The sequence below is a fragment of the Dipodomys merriami genome, unplaced genomic scaffold, assembly GCF_024711535.1.
Source record: "Dipodomys merriami isolate MVZ:Mamm:240054 unplaced genomic scaffold, mDipMer1.0.p SCAF_868, whole genome shotgun sequence".
Lineage (NCBI taxonomy): Eukaryota > Metazoa > Chordata > Mammalia > Rodentia > Heteromyidae > Dipodomys > Dipodomys merriami.
In genome coordinates this window covers 160,758-175,869 of record NW_027206477.1, presented here as the reverse complement: position 1 = coordinate 175,869, position 15,112 = coordinate 160,758, and the positions used below count along the sequence as shown (strand labels likewise).

Below are 15,112 nucleotides of genomic sequence, written 5' to 3'. Positions count from 1 at the left end.
TAACTGAATAATGTATAGACATCTCTGATACTCTGTAAAAACACATATTTATTAGCATACTTCCATATGCATGTCAATCTGTTCTTATTTTGTTAACCCCTGGGGCTTGAGTTCAGGTCCTAGAAACAGCCTGTCAGCTCAATTTGCCCCATGATGTCGTGCTGACACTCACCAATTCATGAATTGGGCCTTGTAGGCTTGTAGGATGTGAGTTCAGATGCCAGCACTCCCCAAAAATGAATGGTGGAGTAAGAAGTTGATGGTGACACATTTTTTTTCTGTGAAAGTCCTGGGTGTCAGGTATGAAGTGGAATATATATGCAGACCTCTATCTTATGTAATCAATGTAATCAACGTTTTATGTACCATAATAGTCAAAATAAATGGTCAATATATGAATAAAACAAAAAATAAAATAACTACACTGAATGCAATATGGAGTTAACATATGTATATAAATATAAACCATATATGTAAATTGTACATGAATAGGATGTTTTCTAGTGGTGGGGATCTATTTTAGGCCTAAGGAATAGACATGAATTTCTTGACTTCTAGGAGGCCAGTTTCCCCTTCCCACACAGTGCAACAGAGTTACCAAGACCACGGGTACCAATCCCAGTCTTGGCAGAAAAACGGCACCTTTATAGTATGTAATAGTATAGTAATTCTAAGATATTTCATTATACCTCCATTTTAATGTGATTGTTTAAATGCCTCATAAAATATTAACTAACATCGATCAGTGTCCTATAACATAATTGTGTATAATTTTATCCTAGAATCATTCAAGAACTGCTCTTTCAATCATGACATACATCATATTCCATTGGTAATCATATGGACAGCAATAAGTTTCTTAGGATCTCCTTCCATTTGGAGGTGGCAGGACCAAGATTCCAACTGTGGGCTACAATTCCCACCACTTAAACCCGAGGATAGGGAACTCACCAGTCTGTCCAAGAACATCAACAAGACCAATGATTAGGCAGGTAACAGTGGCTCTTAGCAGTCCTCCTTGATATTTACAAGGCTGTGATGGGAGGATCATGGTCGAAGTCACCCTAGGCAAGAAAGTCCAACTTCAGTGCCAACAAAGCCAGAATCCCTGTGGCTCTAGTGTGGAAGGCCATCCTTGATCAAAAGCAGCTTACAGACTGTGCTCAGATCCTGAGTACAAGGTCTGGGACTGGGAACAAACAGACATACTCAACAATCTGTGAAGCCATCCAGCTAAATGAGGTCACCCTCTTGTCTCCAACTGAATTGGATATTGTTCCCTGGGAAAAGGGCTGGGGGAGCTGCTATCTTCTTGACTTCACCCATGCTGCTTGCATCACAGTATTCTGGCCACACCCCATTCTTTCATAGTTCTTTCTGACCAAAGAGATATAAGAATGGTGGCCACCCACACATTCCATGCTGCCTGGTAGCACCAGGATTCCCTGTGTTAGTTTACACCACTACCAGCAATTGAGGAAGGTAGAGATGGCTGAGTGGTGAGGAAGAGACTCAAGGCATCTTTGGAATATAGAAGGAAATTGAGATGCCTGCCTGCACCATGGCTTCCTTCCCTCCCCAAGGTGCAGAATTTCAAACATCAGGCAATGGCATCCTGCCAGGCTGCATAAAGCCCTAACCTGCTCCCTGGCCCTGGTTCTTTGCTCTGAGGCCATGTGTCTGTAATGCCACTGCCATCACTGCTCGCCCCACCTGGAGCAGCCTAAAGCAAGTTCTCCCGGCAGCACAGGTGAGTGGCTGTCCCCAAACCACCCCTACCTCCGGGTCAGACACTCCTCTGGTGGCACCATGACTCCCTACTTGTGTCCTCTCCCTGTCTCTGAGGAGCCACCTTTCTGTCTTGGGCATTTCTGAAACAGAGACTCAAGATATGCTCTGGCTGGGCTGGATTGAGGTCCTCCTATCTATGACAGGTATGCTTCACCAGACCTGGTCTTCTGGAGTTGGGATGGTAGACATGTAACAACATGCGCAGTCATCGATTTAGATGGATTATCCCAAACTTCTTAGTCCACAGCAGGCGATTCTTTTTTTCTTCATATTTTTTTATAGTGAAAATACTGTACAGAGGGGTTAAAATTACATGGGCAAGATAATGAGTACATAAATTATCAAGCATTGTAGCCTCCTCCTTTGATTCTGCTTCCCATCCCATCCTCTCCCCATCCCCCTATCCGACCCTCCACCTCCCCCTAACAAAGCTGTAAAGTTCATTTTCGACATAGGACTTATATGTCTCATTGTTGCAATGGGTCCACCTGTAATCCCTATCTAAAGGATTTTCTTTCCCTTCCCCTCGATAAATTATAACAACATAAAATACAGTGAAAGCAGGGAATATACCGTGGGGGAGGGACATAAAAAGCAACAAAAAATAAACTTATAAATGTACTAGAAAAAATGGAATGAAAGTAAAAATTTTTGAATACATATCTTAGGGTTCATTTCCCTAACACCAACTTATCTGACTTTTTCTGCTTGAGTCAGACATATACTAGTTATTGCAAATAAGGTAAACCATGGGACCTATGTTTCTTTGGGCCTGGTTTACTTCACTCTATATAATTTTTCCAAGTCTGTCCATTTCCTAAGAAATGGAGCAATGTCATTCTTTCTGATGGAGGAATAGAATTCCATTGTGTATATATACCATATTTTGTTGATCCATTCATCTACTGAGGGGCATCTGGGTTGGTTCCCTATCTTAGCTATGGTAAATAAGGCTACAATAAACATAAGTGTGCTGGTAGCTTTAGTGTGGTTTTGATTGTGAACATTTGGGTAAATGTCCAAGAGTGGGATTGCTAGGTCAGAGGGGAGTTCTATGTGGAGTTTTTGAGAAACCTCCATACTACTTTCCAAAGTGTTTGAACAAGTTTACACTCACACCAATACAGTAAGGTTCCCTTCTGTCCACATCCCCTCCAGAATCTGCTGTTATTAGAGTTCTTGATTATAGCCATTCTAACTGGGGTGAGGTGGTATCTCAATGTTGTTTTGATTTGCATTTCGTTTATGGCTAGAGAGTTTGAGCATTTCTTCATGTGTCTCTTGGCCATCCTTCCTTCCTCTTTAGAGAAGTTTCTCTTTAAGCTTTTAGCCCAATTATTTATTGGGCAGTAGTTTCTTTGAAGATTTGTTGTTGGGGGATTTAATTTTTTTAAGTTCCAGGTATATTGTAGATGTGAGACCCTTGTCTGTTGTATGGCTAATGAAGATTTTCTCCCAATCCGTGGGCTTTCTATTGATCTTGCTAGCTATGTCCTTTGCCATACAGAAGTGCTGCAATTTCATGCAATGACATTTGTCCAAACTTTCTTTGATTTGTTGTGTTTCTGGGTCTCTATTAAGAAAATTTCAGCCTGTGCCAAAGAGACCTAGGATTTCTCCTATTCCATCCTGTAATGTTTTCAGAGTGTCTGCTTTGTCATCGAGGTCTTTGATCCACTTGGAGTTGATTCATGTTCATTGTGATATATAAGGATTTAGCTTTAGTTTTCTACAAGTAGTTAACCAATTTTGCCAGCAGCATTTACTGAAGAAGCTGTGTTTCTTCCATTGTATTTTGTTAGCTCCCTTATCGAATATTAGAAGGCTATAGGTCTGTAGGTTCATTTCTGGATTTCAATTCTGTTCCATTGGTCCTGAGGTCTGTTCTTGTGCCAGTACCAAGCCATTTCGATTACTATTGCTTTGTAGTAGAGTTTGAAATTTGGTATTGATATTCCTCCAGCACTGTTCATTCTGTTGAGGATTGTTTTTGTTATTTGGGGTATTTTATTGTTCCCTATGAATTATTGGACTGCTTCTTCTATTTCCTTGAAGAATGAGGTTGGAATATTGATAGATATCACATTGTATTTGTAGATAGCCTTGGGAAGTATTGCCATTTTCACGATGTTGATTTGTCCATTCCAGGAACATGGGAGTTTTTGCCATTTTCTAAGATCTGTTTTGATTTCATTTTTAAGGTTTTTAAAGTTTTCATCATTGAGGTCCTTCACTTCTTTGGTTAAGTTAATTCCTAGGTATTTTATTTTTTGTGTGGCTATTATGAATGGAGTTGCTTTCCTAATTTCAGCCACTCTTTTCTCATTGTTGGTATACAGAAAAGCCATTGATTTTGGGGGGTTAATTTTGTTCCCTGCTACTTTGCCAAAGTTTTGAATCAGCTTGAGTAATTTGGGAGTGAAATCTATGGGATTTTCTGACTACAAGTTTGACATCTGCAAAGAGGGAGACTTTTACTTCTTCTTTACCTATTTGTATCCCCTTTAGGTTTGCATCTTCTATTGTTCCTGTAGCTAGGCATTCTAACACTAGATTGAAGAGAAGTAAAGAGCTTGGACATTCATGTCTCGTTCCTGAGTTAAGTGGAAATGGCTTTAGTTTCTCACCAGTAAGTATAATGCTGGCTGTAGGTTTGTCATATACAACCATTATTGTATTGAGAAAGTTACATGGATTCCTAATTTTTCCAGAACCTTCATCATAAAGGGGCATTGGATCTTGCCATATGCCTTTTCTGCATGTATTGAGATAACCATGTAGTTCTCATCCTTGCTCCTGTTGATGTGATGAATTATATTAATTGATTTGCGTATATTGAACCAGTTTTGCATCCCTGAAATGAATCCTGTTAGATGATGAATTGTTTGAATGAATTGTTGAAGTCGATTGGCCAAAATGTTGTTGAGAAATTTTGTATCAATGTTCATCAAAGAAATGGGTCTATAGTTCTCTTTCTGTGAAAAGTCCCTGTCTGGTTTGGGGATGAGGGTTGTTATGGCTTCATAGAATGAATTCGGTAGTGAACTTTCTCTTTTAATTTCATTGAAGAGTTGAAGTAGTATTGGTGTGAGCTGTGTTTTGAAACCCTTATAGAATTCTGCTGTAAAGCCATCTGGTCTTGGGCTTTTCTTAGATGGGAGGTGTTATTGCTGTTTCTATTTCAATGCTTGATATGGGCCTGTTAAGATGTTTTAACTCATCTTGCTTTAGTTTTGGCATGTCAATTAATGCTAGGAAAAGGCCCATTTCTGCCAAGTTATCAAACTTATTAGCATAAACTTTTGAGAAATATTCCCTTATAATGTTCTGAATCTTTATTGTTTCTGTGGTGATGTTTCCATTCTCATCTCTCAGTTTATTTATTTGGGTGTGTTCTCTTCTTTTTCTGATAAGATTTTCTAAGAGTCTCAATTTTATAATTTTTTCGAAATAGCCATTCACATTGATAATGTGTTTGTTTTTATGAGCAAGATGTGACTCTTGAAGGCAACAGATAGAAGGATCTTGCTTTTTAATCCAACTAGACACGCTATGTCGCTTAATTGGAGAGTTAAGTCCATTAATGTTGAGAGATAGGACTGAGAGGTATTTGCGAGTACATGCCATTTTATCTACCTTCTTGGGGGCTGAGGCAACTGGGTTCTTCCTGAGGTTATTGGATTCTCAGTTTGGGTGCAATTTCATGGCCTTTATTGTGGTCTTGTTGGTATTCTATATGTAGGACATCTTTAATAATGTTTTGTTGGGCTGGTTTTGTGGAGATATATTGTTTCAATTTTTCTTTGCTATGGAAGTTTTTTATTTGACCTTCAGTAATGGAGAGTTTATCTGGGTACAGAATTCTTGGTTGATAGTTGTTTGTCTTTAGGGCATGGCATACATAATTCTAGGCTCCTTTTTCTATGATTGTCTCCCCTGTGAAATCTGAGGTGATTCTAATTGGTTTCCCTTTATAGGTGATTGATCTTTTCTCCTTGACAGCTTTAAGGATCTTTTCCTTGGTCTGAATTGATCTTGTGTGGATTATAATGTGACAGTGGGATGTCCTAATATGGTCCGGTCTATTTGGAGTACAAATAGCTTCTTGTATCTGAGTAGGCCTATCTTTTTCATGTTTGGGAAGTTCTCTGCTAGGATCCTGTTAAACAAATTTCATAGACCATTAACTTCTGTCTCTAGGTTCTCCTCTACAGCCATTATCCTCATATTAGGCCTTCTGATGGTGTCTTCCAAGTGCTGAATAGCTCTATCATATTTCTTGTATTTGTCTTGGATGGTGTATTTTCTTTTTCTATAATATCTATGCTGTTTTCAATCCCCGATATTCGATCTTCTGCATGGTGTAACCTACTAATCAAGACTTCACACTTTGTTTTTTATTTCTTTTTCTTCTATTTGGTCGGCTTTGATGGCTTCAAATTCTTTGTTGGAGCATTGTTTTATATCTTGTATGAACTTCTTTAATTCCTTAATTTGGTTTTCAGTGTTTATTCTCAAATCACTTAGTTGTTTGGTTATTCCCATTCCTTCTGTTGGGTTCCATTCAGCATTCCCTTTGTGGTCCCCCTGACTTCTTTCAGTTCTCTGTTTGTGGATTCCATGAATGCCTTTAGTGATCTTTGTGCATTCTCATCCCACTCTCTCAATTCCTGTATTACTCTTTGATTAGCTTCTTCACGTTCATGCAGTTCCTGTAGTTCTCATTGATTGATCTCAGTCTTCTCATGGCATTCCTTTATTTCTCTTTGAGTGTTCTCAAGCTGCTCATGCAATTCCTGTATCAATCCTTGAGTAACTTCCTCACGATCATGATATTCTTGTATTAAACTTTGTTTTGCCTCCTCTCTCTCCCTATCAAGCTCATTCACAGTCCTTTGCTGGTTTTCAATATTTTCATTTTCCATGTTTACCAGTAGTGTTTGTAGAGCTTTTTGGGAACTCTCCTCTGGGTTATTCATTATCTTTTCTGTCCCCTGATTATCATAAGTGGGAGTTGAGATATCCGGGCTTGCCGTTATTCTTGTGTTTTTCAGGGTTGCTCTTCCTATTTGAGATGAAAGTAACGCCAGTTTTGTGCTAGCACACTATTTTAAAGCAAGCATCAACCAAAGTCTGTAATTGCAAAGTCAAAAATTTGCAAAAATCTAGTTGAACAGATATACCTATTCAACATCAAACAACTATGATTAATGGGCATTGAACTGCAAAGAAGAATTTGGCAAACAGAAATTATTAAGTTTAGGGAGAGATATGGGTAAAAATAGGCATATAGGGATGTGGAAAGGCTGTGGGACAGTTAACTCAATCCTAATCTCAAAGCGGGAAATAGGTTATATAGAATGATAGTAGAGAGACAGAAAATAAGAAGAAAGAGAAAGAAAAAAGACAAAAAAATAGAAAAACAGATATTAAAAATTGAGAAGTACAACACTTATAAATTATGCAAATTTTAAAACGTAATATTCAGAGAAGAACATGGATAGAATAAGAGAAGGGGGGATAAAAAGGAGATGTAAAAAACTTAAAAATAGAAATGCTTAAAATATTATATAGGTATAAAGAGGTAGTACTGTTATTAAGGAATTTAAGCCTAATAGGTTTTAAATTGAGTAATAAATTTCTGGATTAAGCATGTACACACAGATATTGGCATATCTGAGGATGAGCAGAACAGCAATTATATCACGAAAAGAAGAATGAAAAGAAGAAAAAGTGAAAAGAATGAGAAGGAAAGAAAAAAGGATCAAATGGTCACTAGAACTAAACAAAAAATATTTAAAAGAAAAAAAATACACACACATATACCCCTAAAATAAAAATTATAATAGGAAGAAAAAAAGTTAATAGAAAACAAAAAATTAAAAGTTAAAAATTTAAAAAAACTTTTAGAAAAAAATTTTTATAAAGGATACAAAAAAAGAGTTCTTAGATTTTTTGGGGGGGGGGATGGGAAGATCCTGTATCTCCCTGTGTCCTTAACTTGTCTCTTGTTGGAGTCTCTGATCTGCTGGTGGTTTTTGATTTTCCTGTGGCTTGAATGGTTTCTTAAGTCAGTTTGAGCAGGCAGAAAAATCACAGCAGACGATTCATTACCACAGGTGAAGCTCTAGGTAAGGTCGCAACCATCGAACTTCATTCTCCTCACAGGACAGTTGTGAGGAAAAAAGGGATTTATACAGAGTTCTCTGGAGCATGGCTAGGCACAGAGGGAGAGGCCTTCAGAGAAGATTCTCAGCAATTCTGTGAGCAAATGACAGGAAAATACCCGGAAAGGGCTCAGGTGGGCCCAGTTATTAATCGTGCAACAGATGTGGGATTATCAAACAAAACATGGCTCTCTTTCATCATTACCCTATCCCCATGAAGAAGAGGATCCTTCACTGTGTTGAGTTTTGCAGCGGGCGAAACCAAGGCACAGAGAAGCCAGGTGACCTACTTATGACTCCAACTTCACAGGAAGCTCTGCCTGACTTTGCTACCATGCTCCCTAGGACAATGGGTGCTATTATGTCCACTTCTTGTGTTAGGAAATTCACTTCTTGTCAGTCGTGGGGCTGAAACTCTAGGCCTGTGTACTGTTCCCGAGAGCCTCAGCAAAAGGCTAGTGCTCTACCACTTGAGCCCACAGCACTACTTCTGATTTTCTGGTGGTTCTTTGGCGATAAGAGTCTCACATACGTTCCTGCCTGGGCTGGTTATGAACCATGATCCTCATATCTCAGCCTCCTGTGTAGTTAGGATTAGAATTCTGTGTTACCGGCACCATACTTAATTGTAATTCTGTCATTTTCTCTCTCTTTCCCAAGACCTGTTTGAATGGGTGCTGGAAGAGGGGGCCCAGCATCCTCAAATGGATGGAACCTAGATGGCCCTCTCATTCGGGAGGTGGGCTGTGGGTCAGTAGCTGGCTCAATAGCTTGTTGAAACAGATTCATGAGATAAACCCTTCTGTTACCTGGCTAGACCATGACAGTTATTCATTGCCCATCCAGCCTTACTAGACTTATTGTATTTTATTGCTTTCTACATCATTTTCTAGCACCTGGACAAAATTATGATATATAATTACGGAATGAAAATGTAATGCCATCTTAAGGAAGTTATTTAGGGCTCTGGGAATTTGGCTTCATGGTACGGTGATTGCCTAGCAGCCATGAAACCCTGGGTTCATTCCTTAGTAACACATTAAAAAAAACTGGAATTTGTGCTGTGCCTCAAGTGGTAGAGTGCTAGCCTTGAGCTAGAAAAAAAAAACTCATGAAAATTCCCTACCTCTGAGTTTAAGCCCTTCCACTGGGGAAAAAACAACAACAAAAAACATTTAGTTAGAAAATTCAAAAAAAAAGAACCCATACTTGGAATATATAATTGCTTCTTCCATACTGACACCTGACAACAGTCCCTAATGTATGTACTTTACTTATGTTAGGATACTGTGTTGGAAAAAGTTTTGTTCATTAAGTCACAGCAATTAATGCCAGGAATGTGCTTAGATGTCAGGAAAAGTTTAATTCTGGAAATTCAATGATTCTAGGATTTGTGTCCTCACTGCTTATCACAAAGAGAAAGGTAGGTTAAGTGTGATTTTGAAATCTTTTTGGTGAGTTATGGCACCAAAAAGGCAGAGGCTAATTAATAGTTGTGAAAGAAAATAAGGAATAACTCCAGATAGAAGGAATAAATGATAGTAATTAAGGTATATAAGAAACTGTTCTAGAGAACAATTTTTGATTATTGTAGAACTTGTTGTCAACTAGGCTTTTCTTCATTGATTTTAGCATTCTAAATATCTTAGGCAAGCGCTTAGTCTCTGTGTGATAAATGTATCTCCTTCTATGCTATTCTTTCATATCTTATCTCCTTTGTTTTCTAAAAATATCATTCTTTCTATATTTCTCTATGAACATTTCCTGATACTAAATACACCTATACAGATGGCAGAGGATGCTAATGAAAAGGTCTCAAGATCATCAGTCATTAATGTAACAAAATGGAAAAGGAGGACATATTTATTGCTACTTCAATTTTGCTGAAATGCTGCAATGTCATCATTTGTTTAAAATTTCCATTCTTTGTCTACACACTGTCATTCAGTGCACATAAATGCAAATATGAGCCAGGTGCTGGTGGTCTACACCTGTAATCCTAGCTACTAAGGAGGTTGTGACCAGAGGATGTGGTTCAAACCCAGCCTTGTCAGGAAAGTCCATGAGACCCTAACCTTCAATTAACCACCAGAAACCAGGAGGCGGTGCTGTAGCTAATCACACAAGATCAGAGTTCAAGCCCCACAAGAACAAAAGTGGTGAAATATGATTTTAGTTTCCCCAAAAGGAACGACAAGATCAATAATCTTCCCAATCAAAAAAAAATAATTCCAAAAGGATTCAGTGCACCTGCTTTTGGTGAGTTATGTTATGGATTCTTTGCTGGACATATTCTCTAAAAACAAATCATTTAACTAGGGATACAGGTAGACCCATTGCAACAATGACATGTACAAGTCGTTATGTCGAACAACGAACTTTACAACTTTGGTGGGGGGAGGATTGGATGGAGGAGTGGGGTATATGGGAAGTTAGGGGAAGGGGAAACAAAGAGGAGGCAACAATGTTTGATAAGAAATGTATTCGTTATCTTGCCCATGTAATTGTAACTCCTCTGTACTGTATGTTCACAAAAAAGACAGAAAAAATGGTCAAATATTACCTTTACAATAAATTTCATCTAATATTTCTCATTTGAAAAGATAAGACTGTATAGTTGATGTCACTTGGCTTTCTTACTATCTTAGTTCAACGCCACCCCAGGCAGGAGAATCTGTCAAACTCCTATCTGTAATTACACAGCAAAAAATCAAGAAGTGGAGTTTTGGTTCAAGCAGTAGAGTACTAGCTTTGGGGGCTCGTGGGCAGGAACAAAAACTGTTCAGGGACAGGGTCCAGCCTCTGGGTTCAAGCCTCAGAAACAACATAAACTAAACAAAAAAGCAAACAAAGAAAGAGATATTTCATTGGGACCCTCCTTAAAGGAGTACTGGTCTGAGAAGTGGCTCCTTTGGCTGATCATACGCACTGGATAATCTTTTGGAATCCATATTGCTGTGGAGAACTCAGGACCAAACTAAAGGAATTGTTAACTGACTCCTGCAATAAGAGAATCATGTCAGTAGTGAAATATCCATCCATAAAACACTTTAAAACCTCCATGTCTTTGTTTCTTTTCAGTATAATTCTTTTTGGGGGGGTCCAGTCGTGGGCCTGAACTCTGGGCCTCGGCGCTTTACCTCAGGTCTTCAACTCAAGGCTAGTGCTCTACCACTTGAGCCTCAGCACCACTTCTAGCTTATTTTGGCTTATGTGGTGCTGAGGAATTGAACCTAGGTCCTCAGGTATGTAAGGTAAGTTCTGTACCACTGAGCCACCTTCCCAGCCCCTGCAGTAGAACATATTTAAAACAACGTTATTTCCTTTTGTTCTATGCTGACCATCTAATGGCACATTATTTCTTTTTGTAATTCTCTCAACTAGAAATTTACAGAAAAATTATATATGAATAAAAACACACTAGAAAAATCTAAGGACAGAGTTTTCTTCAAGCCTTCGGATTCTCTTCTTTTACAGTAAAAAGGAAAGCACAAGTTAACTTGAACTTTGTCAATCCTCAATGTTCTATTCCTCTTCTGGGATCAGTTTCCACATCCAGTAACAGTTACTTCCAGGAATAATCTATGGTGCTGCTTGAGGTATAGTGAATGATTTCTGGCTTGACCGAAATAACACAGGGACACCTTTGGACCTGAAGTAACACGAGTTTCAGAGACAACTTAATAAAGAGAAAATATGAAATTTATATTGCTTATAAATACATTATCCATGAGTATATTGAGTTAAACTTTGTAAATTCTCTGTAAATTAAGGCAAATTTTAAAGGGGAAGAAGTTTCTCAGAGCATTTTTTTTGTGTGAGTGTATGTGCTGCACATTATTTCCCAAGTGTACATGAATTTGTTAACTCATGTTAACTATAGCAATAATAAGAGAAAGAGAAATTCTGTGTTTCAGTATAAGGGTTCAATACACTACAGAAGACTCTATGAATAAGACCACGTTGAAACAATAAAGCCAAGTCCAGTATGTAGATTTATGAGAGTGATATAGTGAAAGCATTACTCCTATGTGGAACAGGAAGTATGAGACCACCGCCTTTCTAAATCACGCTTGCTAATGACACAACTTTGTAGAAAGTATAATGGAAGAATAATTCTGTTTTCAATGAAAGTCAGATACAAGAGCATGGACTTAATTGGAAAAAAAAAAGTCCATCTTGAGAGAGCAGGGATTATACTAGCTATGAACTGGTGGATAAGATCACATTTTTTTCTTTCCTTTACTTATATATTGCTAGTTGGTGGTGGTGTTGGAACTTGAACTCGGGCCTGGGCACAGTCCCTCTGCTATTCAGCTCAAGGCTAGCACTCTACCACTTGAGCCACAGTGCCGCTTGCCTCCTCCTTTGTTCCACCTTCCCATTCCTTCCCATCTCCATGCCCCCCAAGCCAAAGTTGTAAAGTTCATTTTTCGACATAATGTCTTGTACATCTCATTGTTGCAATGGGGCCACCTGTATCCCTAAAATTGTGCAGCAAATTATGTCTAAGAAATATATTTTTCAAAAAGATGTTTCAATCCTTAGATAAAGCTCATTTTACTTTAATATAAAGTTATCTTCTAAAATAAATTCTGCAACTAACCTAATGTATGTTTTCTTGCGAAAAATGCTGTGACTTCTAGTCTTGTTATGTGATTTTAATTATATTTTTATTTGTGACATAATCCCTACTTACATTTATTACAAATTTCTGTAATTGTACAAATCATGCCTGTACACACTAATTTGCATACTCTAATATTAAAACAAAATTATTTTTTCCTGTCTCCCACAGGGAAGGATGAAGTGCTGAAGTACATGGAATGGAAATTTGCAACGTGAGGATGGGATCATAAGCAATTTCTACTTGGCTGAACAGGAATTCTTGTTTCTACAATACATTCTTACCATGTAATCACACAGGGAAAGCCACAAAATTTGAAGTTCATATGAATGAATTACATTCCTAAAAGATGTGGCAACCCGGCTCAAAAGTTCAATCTTATCACCAGTTATTTGTGCTTGCTGGCTGAGCTATTTCTCTATCATATGTTTCATATTGTTAAGTATATTAGTAATTCAGCTGTCAGTACATGGCAGGAGACTCCTAAAATCACAGCTATTGCTGTGTAATATTCCAAAGATAGGAAAAAGGTTATATTGATCTCCAATTCCTCCCTTTGGCCTTTAATATACTAATTAATTGTCAAAACAAGCGAGTAAGATGTTAGTTTATATTTCCTTTTTAATTAGAGATTAAGCAAATGTTTATCACAGTGAAAAGTGTTAGTGCTATCAGAGCTCTGATATGAACACCTTCTCCCTAAAAAGCAATGCTCTAAAGACTGTAAATATGGAAGCCACAATAAAATTCTCTCTCTCTCTCTCTCTCTCTCTCTCTCTCTCTCTCTCTCTCTCTCTCTCTCTCTCTCTTTCTCTTTCCCTCTCCCTCTCTCTTTATCTCTCTCTCTCACTCCACACACACACACACTCACATACACACACACACACACACACACACACACACACACACACACACACACACACACACACACAGCTGCCACCCAGGCAAATGAGACATCAGTTCCATTCTTTTGTAATTATAGTTGATTGCTGTTTCCTCCATAGGTTTTTCTTGACTGAAGGATCTTGCCTGGACCTGTATCTTTCCCTGAAATCAAGTACATTCAAGTCAAACTCCATGAATTCATACTACTACTCCAAAATTCTAACGTGTATTGGATCTAGAGACCAATAAAACACCCACCTTGTTATTTTAGTAGAAATTGACATCATGAAAGTAGAGGAATCTTAATCAGGAACTGAGGTAAGAGAACAAGAGTATGTGGGAAAATGTAGAATACTGTATATATGTTAGAGATACAGAATCAACTTCTATAGACTCATGTATGGAAAACTTGTCATCCTATATTGAAAGCTCAATTTACATATACAGTTTTCCAGTTACTTTGCTTACCTATCACCTTTGATCACAAATCCTCTTATGAATGTTCATAGTATCTTTGAATATATCACAAGATTTGCATGTACTTATAATCTTAAGCAGGCAGTCTGCTACTACATCTTTCATTCTATGTGACGAACCCTTATTTTTTGCTTCTCTATTTGCTGAATAAATGTATTCTTGGATACAGGATATTGACAGCAAATCTGAGTGTAATTTACATTTTGTAAATTTCAAAAATAATATAAATTTTGTATTGACTAATCATTTTCTAAAAATGAGTGATGTTCATGAACAAAATATTTTGGTGCCTTTAAGTAAATTGACAATTGATGTGGTAGTTCTTGTGTCTAATTTACTTAACCACTAGATTGTTCATGTATGAACATGTACACTGGACTTTTTTTTAACATATATAGTAGTACTCAAGGGTTTGCTTTAAACTGATAATGGAGTGGTATCTTCCTATTCCAAACTGAATATATACTTCAGTGAAAGTACTAGAAACACATGATGTTTACAGGAGCAATATAAAAGACAACATATTTCTAAAGAGACTTGATTTATTGATTTAAACACTGAAAGGAATAAAATAGGTTCCTCGCTTGATACTGAATAAATTTCATATGAATGTAGCTCAAGATGAGACTCAGATAAATTCATATTAATATTACTGAGATTTACATCACAATATAAGCTATATAAGCATTTTTAAGGAATTGGTCATTCAAAGCCCTAGATACCTCATGGATGAAGAATGGAATTAAAAATAGCAGAGGAAACCAATTCAACATGCAGCTATTATGATTTTATAATGCTAATATGGAAGAAATGGAGCTTTCGCTTTTCTGAAGAAGAAAGTTTAGACAGCAATTTCAATGTAAAGCATCAGTTATAATGAGTCTAACGTCTTTTCCTCCAAGATATCCAAGAGCACTATACTCATGCTCTGAAATGTAAATAAGTAACAATTTTATTTAGCCTTTGTTAATATTTATTTAATTGTGTAGCAAAAAGTTAAACTGTTTGCTCTCATTCCTTCAATATAGTAGCATACGTTTATACTTTATTGTCTCTTCATACAAGCCTGAAATCACTACTTCAAAGTAACACAAACAGAAAAACAAAAATAACCTGATACAACAATCACAAATCTTAAATTATGTGAAAAAGATCACAATAAAAA

General features: G+C 37.4%; 1 long non-coding RNA gene across 1 annotated transcript; it reads left to right on the top strand.

The window, feature by feature from the left end:
- The first annotated feature begins 1,676 nt into the window (after positions 1 to 1,676).
- Positions 1,677 to 13,675, top strand: LOC138820360 (uncharacterized). The gene is made up of 3 exons (XR_011369844.1): positions 1,677 to 1,750; positions 12,757 to 12,799; positions 13,590 to 13,675. It is a non-coding gene; the product is annotated as an uncharacterized lncRNA (long non-coding RNA).
- The last annotated feature ends 1,437 nt before the right edge of the window (positions 13,676 to 15,112 follow it).